General features: G+C 46.3%; 1 protein-coding gene across 1 annotated transcript in view; it reads right to left on the bottom strand.

Moving 5' to 3' along the window:
• ARHGAP39 (Rho GTPase activating protein 39) overlaps window positions 1-3,497 on the bottom strand; it is an 87,391-nt gene extending 83,894 nt beyond the window's left edge. The window contains exon 1 of the mRNA XM_028093628.2: window positions 3,375-3,497. The gene's annotated coding sequence lies outside the window, so the exon portion shown is untranslated. The remainder of the gene's footprint in view (window positions 1-3,374) is intronic.
• Window positions 3,498-15,507: the final 12,010 nt, after the last annotated feature.

Raw genomic sequence — 15,507 nt, 5'->3', positions numbered from 1 at the left:
GCTGTGTTAATCCTCCTCTGGGGTGAAACCTACCCAAATCCAACGTCTCTACTGAGGTCAGCGCCCTAAGAAAATGTTGCCAAGAGACACTGAGAATACAAAAGTCTCTTTTGCCCTCAAAGACCTCCCGGTACAGGGGGGAGACAACTCTCGTTTGTGCAGTGGCCAAAGGCACGGCTCAGACGTGGGGCGCAGAAGTTGCTGTGCGAAGGGAGGGATCACGACAGGCTCCTCCCGGGGCAAGCCCCACTGAGGGTCAAAGGAGATGAAGGGGCCACTCAAGCTCTGCTTGCTTTGGGGGGAGGGGGGAACGTGGAGCAGGGCTTGGCCTTTGTACCACTGGCTGGTGTCACTGGAGAACAGAGTGCTAGTCGAACACACAGGAAAGAGCGGTCTAAGAGGCATGTGAGGCCAAGGAGGAGTGCAGGGCAGGGGAGCAACCAGCTGGACACGCTCTGGGCCTGCTCTTAAGCCTGGCATAGTGGCCGTGGGACTGTCCGGTACATCACAGGATGCTGAGCAGCATCCCCATCCTCTACACTTTCAGGGCCAGTAGCACCCACCCCCTCCAAGTTGGAACAACCAAAAACTTCTCCAGACGAACGACCTCTGGGTGAGAACCACTGCTCTGCACTACACCACCTGAGCAGCTATGTGGAAGACAGAAGGGAGAGAGCCCACCCAGAAGGCACAGCTGTAATGCAAAAGGGCACAGGCCCTGGACCATAAATTTGAGGAAGGATAAATTCAGTAACTACTCAGGAGGTACAATGAGTAGGATTTGCAGTGAACAGATGTAGCTGGGGGAGGACCTAGGGCACCAAGCTCTTCCAGGTAGCAAACAACCAGATGATGGTCCTAAAGCACCAAAGGGCTGAGGTCAGAAGTAGAGGAGGCAGGGTCTGAGAAGCCTAAAGGGCTTTTGCATCCAGAGGCTGGCTGCAAAGTCTGAGGCTGAGGGAAGCAGTCTGGCTGGCACCGTTGCCCTGCGTGAGACCATCCAGACAGAGCATGAGGCAGGCTCTTTTTTTTCCCTTGGGGGGGTGGGCAGCCCACCCCAGCACACATGCAGGAGAAAAGGCTGGGATGGACATTTTTAAATCTATCTTTAGATATTTTAAATTTTGCTCACATAAGCTGTTTCATCACCATCTGTTCTGAACATTAAACCTTCTCACCTTAAACTCCACAAATGCCCCCAAGACTCTACTTTAGAGGAGAAGGATTCCCCCCCAAGTCTTAGTGTCACAGATTTAAAGGAGATGAGATGTAGTTATCCAGGGTAAGTCTAAGATACTCTCCCCAGATCTGAGAAAGAGAATCACCTCCTTGAGAAAGGAGGACTCTTCTGCTTTGCTCTGAAGCAAGTTAAATCTTATTTCTTCCCACAGCTTAGCAAGACAGCATGGAACTGGTAATTCCAAGTTCTCAGTCTGTTGCTTATGTCTTCACCATTATTTAAGTTAATAACTTATCTTCCCTATTCCAAGGATAACACTGTTAAGTGAAGTATAACAACAATAGCTTCAGTAGTTTAATTTGGAGAATTACCCAAGAACTGCTCTAAATCTCATTGCTGTCTGCAACAATCCTACCTACCCCCAAGGACAATAAGTACTACGGGATTCTAGAGTGGCTCATTAGCAGCTTTCTTCTTCTAAGTATATTTTATATAACAATTTATATATTACAAATCCCTAATAGTTGATATATAATGTATCTAAGTACACAAGATCTGTTCCTCATTTACCTTTCTAAAAAGACTTGGTTTTTCCACATATGATCCCAGCTTGCTTGTGTAAGAAAATAGAGTCAAAGACTTGAAGTTAATGTAAAACCAGGACGGTGACTCCAGTAGAAATCTGCAGAGCCAGCAGACAAGCAGCGGGGGCCCTGGAAACCAGATCTGGCAATGGTAAAACCCCTAACACACTGCACCTGACACAATGTTTGAGTGCTCACTCACTGAGTCCTCACAAGCAACCCTAGGAAGCCAATATTACTGGTGTCCCATTTTACAGATGAGAAACCAAAGGCACAGAGTACAAAGCCATGAACAGAGGAGTCAGGGCTCAAAGGCAGGCACTCTGGCTCCAGGACCCGCCCTCTTCACTCTGTTTGCCAGCTTCTTGGCAAGACAGCTGACTAGACAAAGTGCAGAGACCGACTGGCCTCTGTTCATTCAGCGAGCAAGCCTTTGAGGGTCACCAAGTCTGCGCCCAGGACGCTTTATGAAACGAGTCTCCCTGTTTTACAGTCACACCTCCTATCAAATCTCCTTCCCCTCCCCCAGCGAAGAGAAACACACCTAGCTCATTGTGAAAGGGGAGCCGCTGACCGGGAACCACCTGCTGTTTACAGAGGCACCCTGGACCCACAGGGTTTAATTCCTCTCACTGGCTTCAAAGACAAATCTTCTATTGTCTACACCAGGGGAGGAACGCGAAGCCTTGCAACTGTAGGTTTCTGCAGAGGTCACTGGAGGTTTGGCTAAACCCAACCACACCGAACGGAGGCTGGGGGGCGGGGGGGAGGGCGCTGCATTTTTGCTGTTGAAGGTTGCGCAGCGCCCACAGCAGCTGCTGGTGGGAGCAGCGTGTACACACCCACAGCTGCCGCGGCCTCGCAGCCCGCTGCACGTTTTAAAATAAAAGACGTCCTGACCCACAAGATGCACAGCCGGCCTCACTCGCGGCCCTCGGCCAGGAACACTGTCTCCACCCACACCACTCCCGCAACCGGGAAGCAACAGAGGGAATTCCAGCTCCCGGAGGGCTGCGCGCCGGAGCGCCCCAGCCCGCGGTGCTGCAGAGGCCAGGTCCGCGAGGCCTTGCAGCCACCGCACGCACCCAAAGACGCGCGTCCGGACTCCCCGCGCCCGGACAAAGCGCCCCCGCACCCCGCCCTGACCGAGCCCTGCAAACCGCGCCGACGCCCCACACTCAGCCCTTGCACTGCACTCACGCCTGCCTTCGGGCCGGGCACACTCACACCCACCCACCCACGGCCGGGGACACTCACGCGCAGCCCCAGCGGGGTATCCTCACAGTCAGCCTTGGGCCAGGTACACACACACCACTCACCCATGGCCGGGCACACTCGCACTCACGCCCACCCTCCGGCCAGGCACATTCACACCCACCTCACACCCTGCCCCCGCGCGGCCTTGGCCCCTCGCGCCCCGTGCCCCCGCCCGGTCCGGCACACCCACGCGCCCCCCCTCCCCCGCTGCGGCCCCGTCCGCCCCCTCGATCCCCGCGGGCTCGGATCTTCGCACGGCCGGCCCGGGGACCTCCTCGAGGCCGGGCGGGGGCCGCAGAGCCGGCCTCTCCGCCATCTTCCTGGCCCGCACCGCCCACCGCCCGCGCTCTCACCCGCCGGCTGCTCGCGGGCCGCGCCGCCACAGCCCCTCATGTCGGCCTGCGCGCCGCGCCCGAGCTCTCCGCGGCTCTCCCGCCGCCGCCGCTACCGCCGCCGCCGCCGCAGCAGCAGCCCGCTCCAACCGCGTCCTGCGCCGCTGCCGCCGCTGCCGCCGCCAGCCGAGTGCGCCGCAGCCGCGCGTCCTCCCGTCACCAGCGCAACCCCCCGCCTCCGGCCCCGGCCCCGCCCCCGCCGCTGCCGCCGCCAGGGGGCGCCACCAAGAACCCGGTGCGCGTGCGCCGGCGTGTGGCATGCCGGGAGTCGGAATCCGGCCCAGGGCGCGCGCGCGCGGCCTGCCGGGAGCCGGGAGCGCGGTCCTGGGGGCTCCGCCCACAAGGCGGGTGCGGGGCCGCGTGCGGTCTCTGCGAGCCCCGGGGGTGGGGCTGGGAGCCGGGCGTCCACGCCGCAGGTGACGCCGAAGCTCTCCTTCCTGTCCCTCGGTCCGCAGTCGGGCCGACCTCTCCTATCGCATGGCTCTGGAGTTCCTCATTTCCCTTCGGTGGTGCAGTTAGCGTTTCAGACGTCCCAGTGTGGATTTGGTGTCGTTTACCCCCTGAAGTCATACGTCGGACCTCCTGAATCTCAGATTTTCCTTTTCCTGGATTCTGGAAAGTTATCAGCCATTCGCTCTTAAAATATTGGTTCCCCGTTCTCGTAGTCTCTCTCATAATTTGTTAATCAGGTTGGACAGTCTGTATTTCCCATCATTTTGCTGTCATTCTTAACGCTGGTAATTGCTCAGCCTCGTCTTCACTAGCGCTCTCTTCCGCAGCTTCTAACGCGTCTAGCTTGTTCTTCAAGCTTTTAAAAATCATTATTACCTATATCCATTTCTAAAGGTTGTATTTGACTTCCATTTTGAAGCTAAACAGCCTGAAACTCTCCCACGACAGAACACAGAAACCCACACCACGCAGTCCGTGGCCACACCCTGCATCCCACCCTCTCAGGAAACCGCAAAGGGCTGGAAGCGCCCTTTCAAACGTCCGCAGTTGATCTTCCCGTCCTGCAGCCCACGGCTGCACCCCACTGCGAGCGTGCTTCTGCCCTGGAGCACTCGGACCCGGACTAGCTCAGCACCCTCGCACCTCCCATTTGGACCGTCCCCACACTTCACACCCAGACACGTGGGCAAGCGGTCTCTGCTCCTTTGCTTCTAAGCTCCCTCCACACAGTAGGCACCTGAGGAGACCCACCGCGGATGCACCCAGCCGTTCCCCATCATGACCACTGCAGAAACCTCACACAACCAGGCTGGCTGGCTTCACTTGAAACTTAAGATGAGTACTTCACACTTCCTTGCAATATCGTGATTTTCTCCAGTAGAGTTAAGTCTCTCACTCTCCAACTGACCAACAGAATTTCTCAGGCCTCTCTAGTTGAGCCACCCAGATGGACCAAAACTTTATCACCAAACACAAGGAACACACACGTCCATCCCCTGCCCTTCACCTTCCCTCCTGATACTGTGCAAGCATTATTTCCCTGCTCCTACCTAAGGCAGTCCCTCCCCTGGTAAGCTGGAACCCACTCACTCTTGAATTCTCAAAGATTCTGCTTCGCTATCTCCTCTCTTAATCTTGTCTTTCTCTATTTATTTCCATGAGCATACAAATACACTGATACTTTCCATTACAAAAGAAAAAAAAAGACTCCTTTAACTCCACATCCCCCTCAGACTCCCTGCTGACTGTGCTGCTCAAAAGGCTTGCCTGCACCTTTTATCTCCTCTTCTCATCCTCCAATTCCATGGAACACATCGCTGTTTAGGTCACTGGTTGCTGACTCCAGTGTACTTCTTTCTGTTGTCATCTGGTTGCCCTGTGAGGATCATCCAACATGTTGAGTCTGAGTTGCTTTTATTAGCACCACGCTCTAACCAACTGAGCTAACCGGCCAACTGCGAGTCTGAGTTGCTTTTATTGATGGGAGTACTGGATGTGCTAGTTTGGGCTCAGAGGATGTGACTTTGTGTGTCATCTGCATGTAACACAATAGGATGTCAGTATTTTGGCTAAGGACAGCAGATATTACATGTCCACATATACTAGAAAGGTGCAAACACCTATTTTCAGGGCTTCTAGGAGGTGGCCAAAGACTGCTCCATAATCCTTTGCCCTTCACCATTCTAGGTAAGTGTAAGCTAGGAAGTGAGAAGGTGAATGAAAGTTTCCTGGAAAAAGATGTAGACCTGGGCGCCTGGGTGGCTCAGTTGGTTAAGCGACTGCCTTCGGCTCGGGTCGTGATCCTGGAGTCCTGGGATCGAGTCCCGCATCGGGCTCCCTGCTGCTCAGCGGGGAGTCTGCTTCTCCCTCTGACCCTCCCCCCTCTCATGTGCTCTCGCTCTCTCAAATGAATAAAGAAAATCTTAAAAAAAAAAAAAAAGATGTAGACCTACTAGTGTGTTTCCATTCTCCTTCACCACCTCCTGCCAAACATAGGTGAAAGTATTTATATAATGGATAAAATTAAATTATGGAAAAATATGTTAGAGGGAGAAATGATCCAAAATAAAACCAAGATGGAAATTTAACATCAGATGAAACAATTGAAATGCAAATCATTACCAAGGCAAAAAGGAAATTACATTCTGTTAAGTAAGAGATTACAAATAATTAACAATACTGTTAACTTTAAAAATAAAACTGCCAAAAAAATACAAAAAAAAAATAAAACTGCCAGTTATTTTGCCAGCAAAATGGGTTTATTTAGTAGTAGCAGAGAACTGTAATTCAGGATAAGCAAGCTAAAGCAAAACTATAGGCAAGTCCGCAGAGCAAAGGAGAGCAAAACTCTTTTATAGAGGAAAGGGGGTATTAAGTGATACCTACTTGCAAGGTGTAATCTCTTTTCTGCTGGGTCTCCAAACGGCGGCAAGGAGTGGTGAGCTCCCTCTGCTGGCCTCCGAACGCCATCTTCATGGAGTCTCCTTTATTCAGTTTCACAATATATATACAGTTGACCCCTAAACAACACTGACATGAACTGTGCGGGTCTACTTATACACGGATTTTTTTTTCAATAGATGTATTAGAAAATTTTTTTGGAGGTTTGTGACAATTAGGAAAAACTTGCAAATTGTGTAGCCTAGAAATATCAAAAAATTTTAAATGCTAGGTATGTCAGGAATGTATAAAATATATGTACTAGTCTATTTTATCATTTAGTACCATAAAATATACACAAATCTATTATAAAAAGTTAAAATTTGTCAAAACTTATGCACACAAATACTCACAGACCATACATGGTGCCATTCATAGTCAGGAGAAATGTAAGCAATCTAAAGGTGCAGTATTAAGTCATAACTGCATAAAATTTACTGCAATACTGATAAAAAGAAAGCTACAGGCCCAAAATGACATCTTAGGCCCAGTCCCCAAACTGGGGCTTAATACCTAACCTAATTGCATTGTCACCATGTCACAGAAATGTAGTCTTATTCAGAAATTTTTGGTCAGCATCAATAAGGTAATCTGTCACATGGGTCTTTCCATCCCCCAAAGGAAGGTGAGATAATCCACATACTAAGAACTTTTTGTCCCCAAATGAAGGTGACCTAACCTAAAATAATCCTTTTTTTCTGTTCATGACTTCCCTCTTCTGCTTTCAAAAACCTCTCCTTTTCTGTAGCCATTTGGAGCTTTGCTCTACCTGCTACATGCTTGATTCATGAATCACCTAATAAAGCCATTTAGATCTTCAAATTTACTTGAAGAATTTTATTTTTATTTTTTTATTTTTTATTTTATTTTTTAACAATACATACCATACTACTCTGATAAATATTGGCCACCTCCTGTTGCTGTTGTGGTAAGCTTGTGTTTCCAGGACCCATTGAAAACACCATGTGACATTAATCACCCTACATCAGCATATCGTCTCTATAGCAAATTATGTATCACAACAAAAAGTGATCTCTCATGGTTCTCATGTATTTTTCATTGTATTTAGTGTAACACTATAAACCTTCAATAACACTATGGGACCCATACGAACTGCCACTAATGAATGATGCCAAATGTGCGCCCAAGAAGCAGAAAAAAAAATCACGATATTACAAGAAAAAGTTGTATTGCTTGATATGTGCTGTAGATTGAGGTCTGCAGCTGCGGTTGCCCACCATTTCAAAGTCCGCCTTATGCTGGACTCAAATAAATGAGTCATTCAAATAAATGAGTCCAGCCTAAGGACCACATTAAAAAGAGAAAAGGAGGGGGGGGTGCCTGGCTGGCCCAGTCAGTACAGCATGGGACTCTTGATCGCAGGGTTGTGTGTTCAAGCCCCACATTGGACATAGTGCTCACTTTGAAAAGAGAGAGAGAAGGGCACCTGGGTGGCTCAGATGGTTAAGCATCTGCCTTCGGCTCAGGCCATGATTCCAGGGTCCTCGCATCAGGTCCCATGTTGGGCTCTCTGCTCGGCGGGAAGCCTGCTTCTCCGTCTCCCTCTGCCTCTCCCCCGATTGTGTTCTGTCTCTCTTTTTCAAATAAATAAATAAAATATTTAAAAAAAGAGAGAGAGAGAGAGATGGAAATTCATGGAGCTGTTGCTGCAACTATGCCAGAAGGAGTGAAAATCTTGCAATTTTTATGAAATACCTTTTTAAAAATTTTTTTAAGATTTTTATTTATTTATTTGACAGAGAGAGAGAGAGAGACAGCGAGAGAGGGAACACAAGCAGAGGGAGGGGGAGAGGGAGAAGCAGGCTCCCTGCTGAGCAGGGAGCCCGATGTGGGGCTCGATCCCAGGACCCCGGGATCATGACCTGAGCCAAAGGCAGACGCTTAACAACTGAGCCACCCAGGCGCCCCTGAAATACCTTTTTTTAAAATCTCATATTGAAAATGCAGCTTTTATGCGGGTGCAAGATTGCTATAAGGCATACCTATAGACTCTGATATAATTTGAGAAAAAGCCACGTCACTCTGTGACAACTTAATGTAAAAGGAAGCTGAAGGATCTAAAGCTGGAGAATTTAATGCCAGCAAAGGGTGGTTTGACAATTTTAGAAAGAGGTTTGGCATAAAAAATGTCAAGATAACAGGAGAAGCAGCTTCTGCAAAGGAAGCAGCAGATGGTTCTTAGATGCCATTAAGAAAATCATTGAGAGGGGCGCCTGGGTGGCTCAGTCGGTTGAGAGTCTGCCTTCTGCTCAGGTCATGATCCCAGGGTCCTGGGATGGAGCCTGGAGTCGGGCTCTCCGCTCAGCAGAGAGCCCGCTTCTCCCTCTCCCTCTGCTGCTCCCCCTGCTTGTTCTCTCTCTCTCTCCCTCTCTTTCTGTCAAATAAATAAATAAATAAAAATCTCTTAAAAAATCATTGAGAAAGGGTATCTGCCTGAACAGGTTTTTCATGCAGATGAAAGAATCCTATTCTGGAAAAAAGAAATGCCACAAAGAACATTTATTGGTAAGGAAAAGCAGCAAGCACCAGGATTTAAGGCAGGAAGGGAAAAGCTAACTCTACCACTTTGTGCAAATCCAATCTGGTTTAAGATCAGGACTGTCCTTATCTATAAATCTGCTAATCCCCAAGCCTTGAGGGGAAAACATAATCACCAGCTCCCAGTCTTTTGGTTGTACAAAAAGGCCTGGATGAAAACCCATTTTGTGGATTGGTTCCATCGATGCTTTATCTGTGATGTCCGTAAATATCTTGCCAGTAAGCAACTGCTTACTACTGTGGACCCCAATGTAGGACCTGAACTCAGGACCCAGAGATCAAGACCTGAGCTGAGATCGAGTTGGATCTTTAACCAACTGAGCCACCCAGGCGCCCCAAGCAACTGCCTCTTAAAGTTCTTTTCATATTGGACATGCCCCTGGCCACCCAGAACCCCATGAGTTCAACACTGAAGGCATCAAAGTGGTCTACTTGCCCCCAAACACAGTGTCTCTAACATAGTCTCTAGATCAGGGGGTCATGAGGACCTTTAAGGCTCATTATACATGGTACTCTATGGAAAGGATTGTCAACACTATGGAAGAGAACCCCAATATGAACTCAACGTGAATACCTGGAAGGATTATACCATTGACGATGCCATCATTGTTTTTTTTTTTTTTTTTTTAAGATTTTATTTATTTGACAGAGACAGACACAGCGAGAGAGGGAACACAAGCAGGGGGAAGGGGAGAGGGAGAAGCAGGCTTCCCGTGGAGCAGGGAGCCCAACGTGGGGCTCGATCCCAGGACCCTGGGATCATGACCTGAGCCGAAGGCAGACACTTAACAACTGAGCCACCCAGGCGCCCCTTAAGATGCCATCATTGTTATAGAAAAGGCTGTCATCAAGCCCCAAACAATAAATTCTTTCTGAAGAAAACTATCCACATATTGTACCTGACTTCACAGGATTTCCAACAGAGCCAGTCAAGGAAATCATGAGACTGTGGATATAGCAAAAAAGGTGAGGGGTGAAGGGTTTCAAGATATGGGTCTTGCAGAAATTCAAGAGCTAACAGACACCACCCCAGAGGACCCAACAGAAGACAACTCGATGGAGATGAGTGCTTCTGAACCAGTGCCAGATGATGAGGAAGAAGATGTCCCAGAAGCAGAGCAGAAAACAAACCGACATTAGGCAATCTAGCAGAAGGATTCTGATTATTCAAGACTGCTTTCGACTTCTTTTACAACATGGACCCTTCTGTGATACGAGCACTGAAATTAAACAGTGGAGGAAGGATTAGCACTTATACAAAACACTTGAGAGAAATGAAAAAGCCAAAAAGTCAGACAGAAATGACGATGTATTTCTGGAGGGTTACACTGAGTGTGCCTCCCTCCCCTGCCTCCCCTTCTAACTTCCTCCACTTCTACCACCCTGAGACAGAACGCCAAGCCTTCCCTCCTTCTCAGCCCACTCAATGTGAAGTCAAGGAAGATCAAGAATTTTAGGATGATCGCTTCCACTTTATGAATAGTAAATAATCATCATGCAGTATGGTTAACAAACTTGCCTGTTGTGTGTGTGTGTGTGTCCTCCTGTGAAAATCTAGTAACTGTACAGCAAGAACTGCATGAGGGCGCCTGGGTGGCTCAGTTGGTTGAGCGACTGCCTTAGGCTCAGGTCATGATCCTGGAGTCCCAGGATCGAGTCCCGCATTGGGCTCCCTGCTCAGCAGGGAGTCTGCTTCTCCCTCTGACCCTCCCCCCTCTCATGCTGTCTCTCTCTCTCATTCTCTCTCTCAGATAAATAAATCAAATCTTAGAAAAAAAAAACCTGCATGAGATGTTTTGTGTCATCATCATCATCAACTAGGTGTTCATCAGGTAGAACATCATAGGCAAGACTCATATGGAAGTAGGTATCCAATCCTTACAGAGGCATAAAGTGATATTTAATATAAAATATAAAATATATAATATAAAATTATATAAAAATAATATAAATTTAATATAAAATTAATAAAAAATTAATGTCCATTTTCTGTTTTATAATATTGCTTTCAAAGAATTACATTACTGTACGGTACTCCTCTCTCTCCCCTAATTGGAGAAAATGCGTATCAGCCTATCATCACAGGTAAGTGGGGTTTTTTTTGTTTTTTTTTACAAAGTGATTTTTTAAAAAATATTTATTTATTTGACAGAGAGACACAGCGAGAGAGGGAACACAAGCAGGGGGAGTGGGAGAGGGAGAAGCGGGCTCCCTGCGGAGCCGGGAGCCTGATGCGGGGATGGATCCCAGTATCCTGGGATCATGACCTGAGCCGAAGGCAGACGCTTAACGACTGAGCCACCAAGTAACAGTTTCCAATATTGTATTATGAATATGACTATAATAATGTATGCCATACAAATTTTATAACAATTCACTTATTGGGGCGCCTGGGTGGCTCAGTTGGTTAAGCGACTGCCTTCGGCTCAGGTCATGATCCCAGAGTCCTGGGATCGAGTCCCGCATCGGGCTCCCGGCTCAGCGGGGAGCCTGCTTCTCCCTCTGACCCTATCCCCTCTCATGCTGTTTCTCTCTCTCTCTCTCAAATAAATACATAAATAAAATGTTTAAAAAACAAACAATCAAACAATTCACTTATTGGTGTATAGGCTAATGTGAAGCAATCGTATCAGTTACACTGGGCTACCATAAAGCAATCACATTGCTGCTTCGTCATTATCAGTACATAGATTGTTAAACCTGTAAATAAATATGAATTTCTTTTTCATATTATCTTTTTATTTTTGATGCCTAGTATTAGTAATACCTATAATATCTACAGTGTTTTGTATCATATAAGAAATATTGATGTAGGTACTGACAGACGACTCATCTTGCTACTGGACAATGTAAACACAGTATCAATACAGTACAGTAACATAAATTTATTTTCTCTTCCTTATGATTTTTTTCTTTTTAAAATTAACATACAGGGGTGCCAGGGTGGCTCAGTCGTTCAGCGTCTGCCTTCGGCTCAGGTCGTGATCCCAGGGTCCTGGGATCGAGCCCCACATCAGGCTCCCTGCTCGGCGGGAAGCCTGCTTCTCCCTCCCCCACTCCCCCTGCTTCTGTTCCCTCCCTCGCTGTCTCTCTCTGTCAAATAAATAAATAAAATCTTTAAACAAATTCTGTGAAATTTAAGTGAAATTATATAGTATTTGTCTTTCTCTGACTGATATTTCACTTAGAATTATACCCTCTAGGTCTATCCATGTTATTGCAAATGGCAAGATCTCATTCTTTTTTATGGCTAAGTAATATTCCATTCTGTATATACACCATATCTTCTTTATCCACTTATCTATTGATGGACACTTGGGTTGCTTCCATATCCTGACTATTGTAAATAGTGCTGCAATACACATAGTGGTGAATATACCTTTTCAAATTAGTGTTTTTGTTTTCTTTGAGTAAATACGTAGTGAAATTACTGGATCATATGATAATTCTATTTTTAAGTTTTTGAGGAATCTCCATACTGTTTTCCACAATGGCAATGCCAACCTGCCAACAGTGCACAAGGGTTCCTTTTTTCCCACATCCTCGCCGACACTTGTTATTTTTTTTCTTGTGTTTTTGATTTTAGCCATTCTGACAGGTACTAGGTGGTATTTCATTGTCATTTTGATTTGCATTCCCCTGATGATTAATGATGTTAGGCATCTCTTCATACGTCTATTGGCTATCTGTATGTCTTCTTTGGAAAATTGTCTATTCAGGTCCTCTGCCCATTTTTTAATTGCATTGTTTTGGGGACTTTTTTGGTGTTGTACTGTGTAAGTTTTTAAAATATATTTTGGATAGTGATCCCTTACCAGATATAGCATTTGCAAATATCTTCTCCCATTCAGTGGGTTGCCTTTTGTTTTGCTGATGGTTTCCTTCACTGAGCAAAAGCTTTTTATTTTGGTGTAGTCCCAATAGTTTAACCTTATGACTTTCTTAATGCCATTTTATTTTCTCTAGCTTACTTTATTGTAAGAATACAGAAAATAATAATATAACATACAAAATATATGTTAATTGATTGCTTATGTTATAGGTAAGTCTTAAAGTCAACAGCAGGCCATTAGTAGTTAAGTTTCTAGGGAGTCAAAAGTTATACGTGGATTTCCAAGTGCACGGGGAGTTGTTCAAGGGTCAACTATATGAACAGAACTCTGCATTGTGTTTACATTTGGAACATGCTTCCCATCCCTTCACTCATCCATGCAACAAATGCTTTTTGTGTGCTACCTGTGTACAGGCATTCTTTTAGGTGCTGGGGTTAAGGGCAAGCAAATCCAAATCCTTGTCTTTGTCACATTTACGTTTGGGTTTGGGAGAACATTCCAGTTTTCAAAGGAATTCTCTGTCCCTACCTGATCTGCTGTCATATATTTATTTGTTTATTGTCAGTCTCCTCATTAGAATGTCAGTTCCAGGGGCAGGGGCTTCACTCATCACCAAATCCCAGCACTAGAGCAGTGCCTGACCTGTGGAAGGCACTCAGCAAGCATCTGTTGAAATGCATTCGCGTGCTTCTTTGGAGTCAGCACCTGCTTTGTGCAGTATCACTGAGGTGCTATAGAGACCAGTATGAGAAAGCACCTGCCCTTAGAATCTCAGGTCCAGCTAGAGTGATGGACACAAACTAACTGTAATTCAAGATAAAATGGAGTAAAATCCTTAACAGAAGGGATAACGCTCTGATCAGGCTGACACACAGGCTACATGAAAATTTGATTTGGCTTAATCATAAGAGTAACTACTTTCTTTCTCCTTTCACAAGGAAGCTTTAACTTTTCATTCTTTGTTTCAGATTCTCAGGTCAAGACAAAGCACAGTCAACTCCAAAGGAGAAATCTTCTGAAGAATTATAAGTAACTCACAAAATTTTCCTAATGTTCAACCCAGAGGTGTTTGAGTTTCAACAAGCTTGTGGGTCTGAGACAAGAGCAGAACACTTGTGGAAGAAAAAAAAAACACAGTAAAGTCAAGGAGGAAGCTCTTTTCCCAAAAGAGAGGTTCTGGGCACGTGTTCAGCTTCCCTCTCAAAACTAATAGACCCGGGGCGCCTGGGTGCTTCAGTCACTTGAGTGTCTAACTTTGGCTCAGGTCATGATCCCAGGGGCCTGGGATGGAGTCCCATATCAGGCTCCCTGCTCAGCGGGGAGTCGGCTTCTCCCTCCACCCCTTCCCCTGCTTGTGTTCCCTCTACCTCTGTCTCTCTCAAATAAATAAAATCTTAAAAACAAAACAAACAAAAACTAATAGACCAGAGAAATACCAGGAATGTAGCAAATTTGGGGAAAATTTGACTCTGGGCACAAACCTGTTGTACCTTAGAGGGACATAGCAGGAGGGAGAGCTGGTCAACAGGGGATATATGGCAGATGCTTTCCACATGATTCAAGCCAGAATGCATACCAAACAGGTCCCAGTGGGCTAAAGTTCAGTGGATGTAATCTGTGTGGGAAGTCTTTCAGCAAGTACTCACAACTTATTCAGCATCAGAAAACTTATACTAGGAAAAAGCCCACGGATGTATGGAGTATGGGGAAAAATTAATCAAGACACAATCCTCATACAACATCAGAAAATTCACAGTGGAGAGAAACTGTGTGTAATCAATGTGACAAGGGCTTTAGAGAGACATCAAAGCTTGTTAAACATCAGAGAATTCACACTGGGGAAAAAACCCTATATAGGTGTACCAAATGTGGCAAGGCCTTCAGTGGGAATTCAAACCATATTAAATTGTTACTGGAGAGAAACCCTATAACTATAATGAACATGGGAATGCCTTTAATCAGAGAGCAAATAGCATTAGACATCAGTAAATTCACGCAAGAGAGAACACTCTTGAATGTAAAGAGTGTGGGAAAAGCTTCAGTCAACCACCACACCTGTAAGTGTAATAGGTATGGAAAAGGCTTTAGTCAAACCTCATACCTGGTCAATCATCAAAGAATACACACTGGAGAGAAACCTTATATGTGTACCACATGCAGGAGAGGCTTTGTTCAGATGTCACACTTGATTTACCAGCACAGAACACATTTTGGAGAGAAGCGAATGTAGTGAATGTGGGAAATCCTTCAGTCAGAGCTCAATACTTGACAGACGTCAGGTCGTTCATACCATAGAGAATACATGTGAATTCAATAAATGTGTCAAGCTCTCAGTGTGAGTTGGCTTCAGGCACTACCACATGATTCCTCCTAGAGGGAAATGCTTCACACAGGAAGACACATCCAGGAATACAGCAAAGGCAAGAAAGCCTTTCACTGTTGCTTGTTATACAACATCTGAGAGCTCCTATCGGAGAGAACTCTCTGGATGTAATGAACACCAGGAAAACATTTACTTGGAACTCACACCTTATTTGCAATCAGATAATTCATAGAGGATGTAATGGATATGAGAGGCTTTTCTTGCTTTTGTTTTGTTTTCAAGAGAGTTTTGGTGTTGTGGGCACAAGGTGAAACTCCGGGTGCCCACCATTGCCAACCTCTCCCTTTGAACAAACTGCCCAGCAGTTCTCATCCATGGGGGACCATGCTCCGTAGGTGGCCTGTTGCCTTTAGACCAGGGTGTGGGATGGAGACAAGGATAGCCTTATTCCCATGTTAACCTTAAAAATAAAACTGCCGGTTATTTT

Source organism: Eumetopias jubatus, unplaced genomic scaffold (assembly GCF_037043125.1).
Source record: "Eumetopias jubatus isolate StellerSeaLion01/CBP00866 unplaced genomic scaffold, mEumJub1_p1.0 scaffold_4, whole genome shotgun sequence".
Classification (NCBI taxonomy): Eukaryota; Metazoa; Chordata; class Mammalia; order Carnivora; family Otariidae; genus Eumetopias; species Eumetopias jubatus.
Note: the sequence above shows the minus strand (reverse complement) of the source record. Positions and strands in the feature narration are given on the sequence as shown.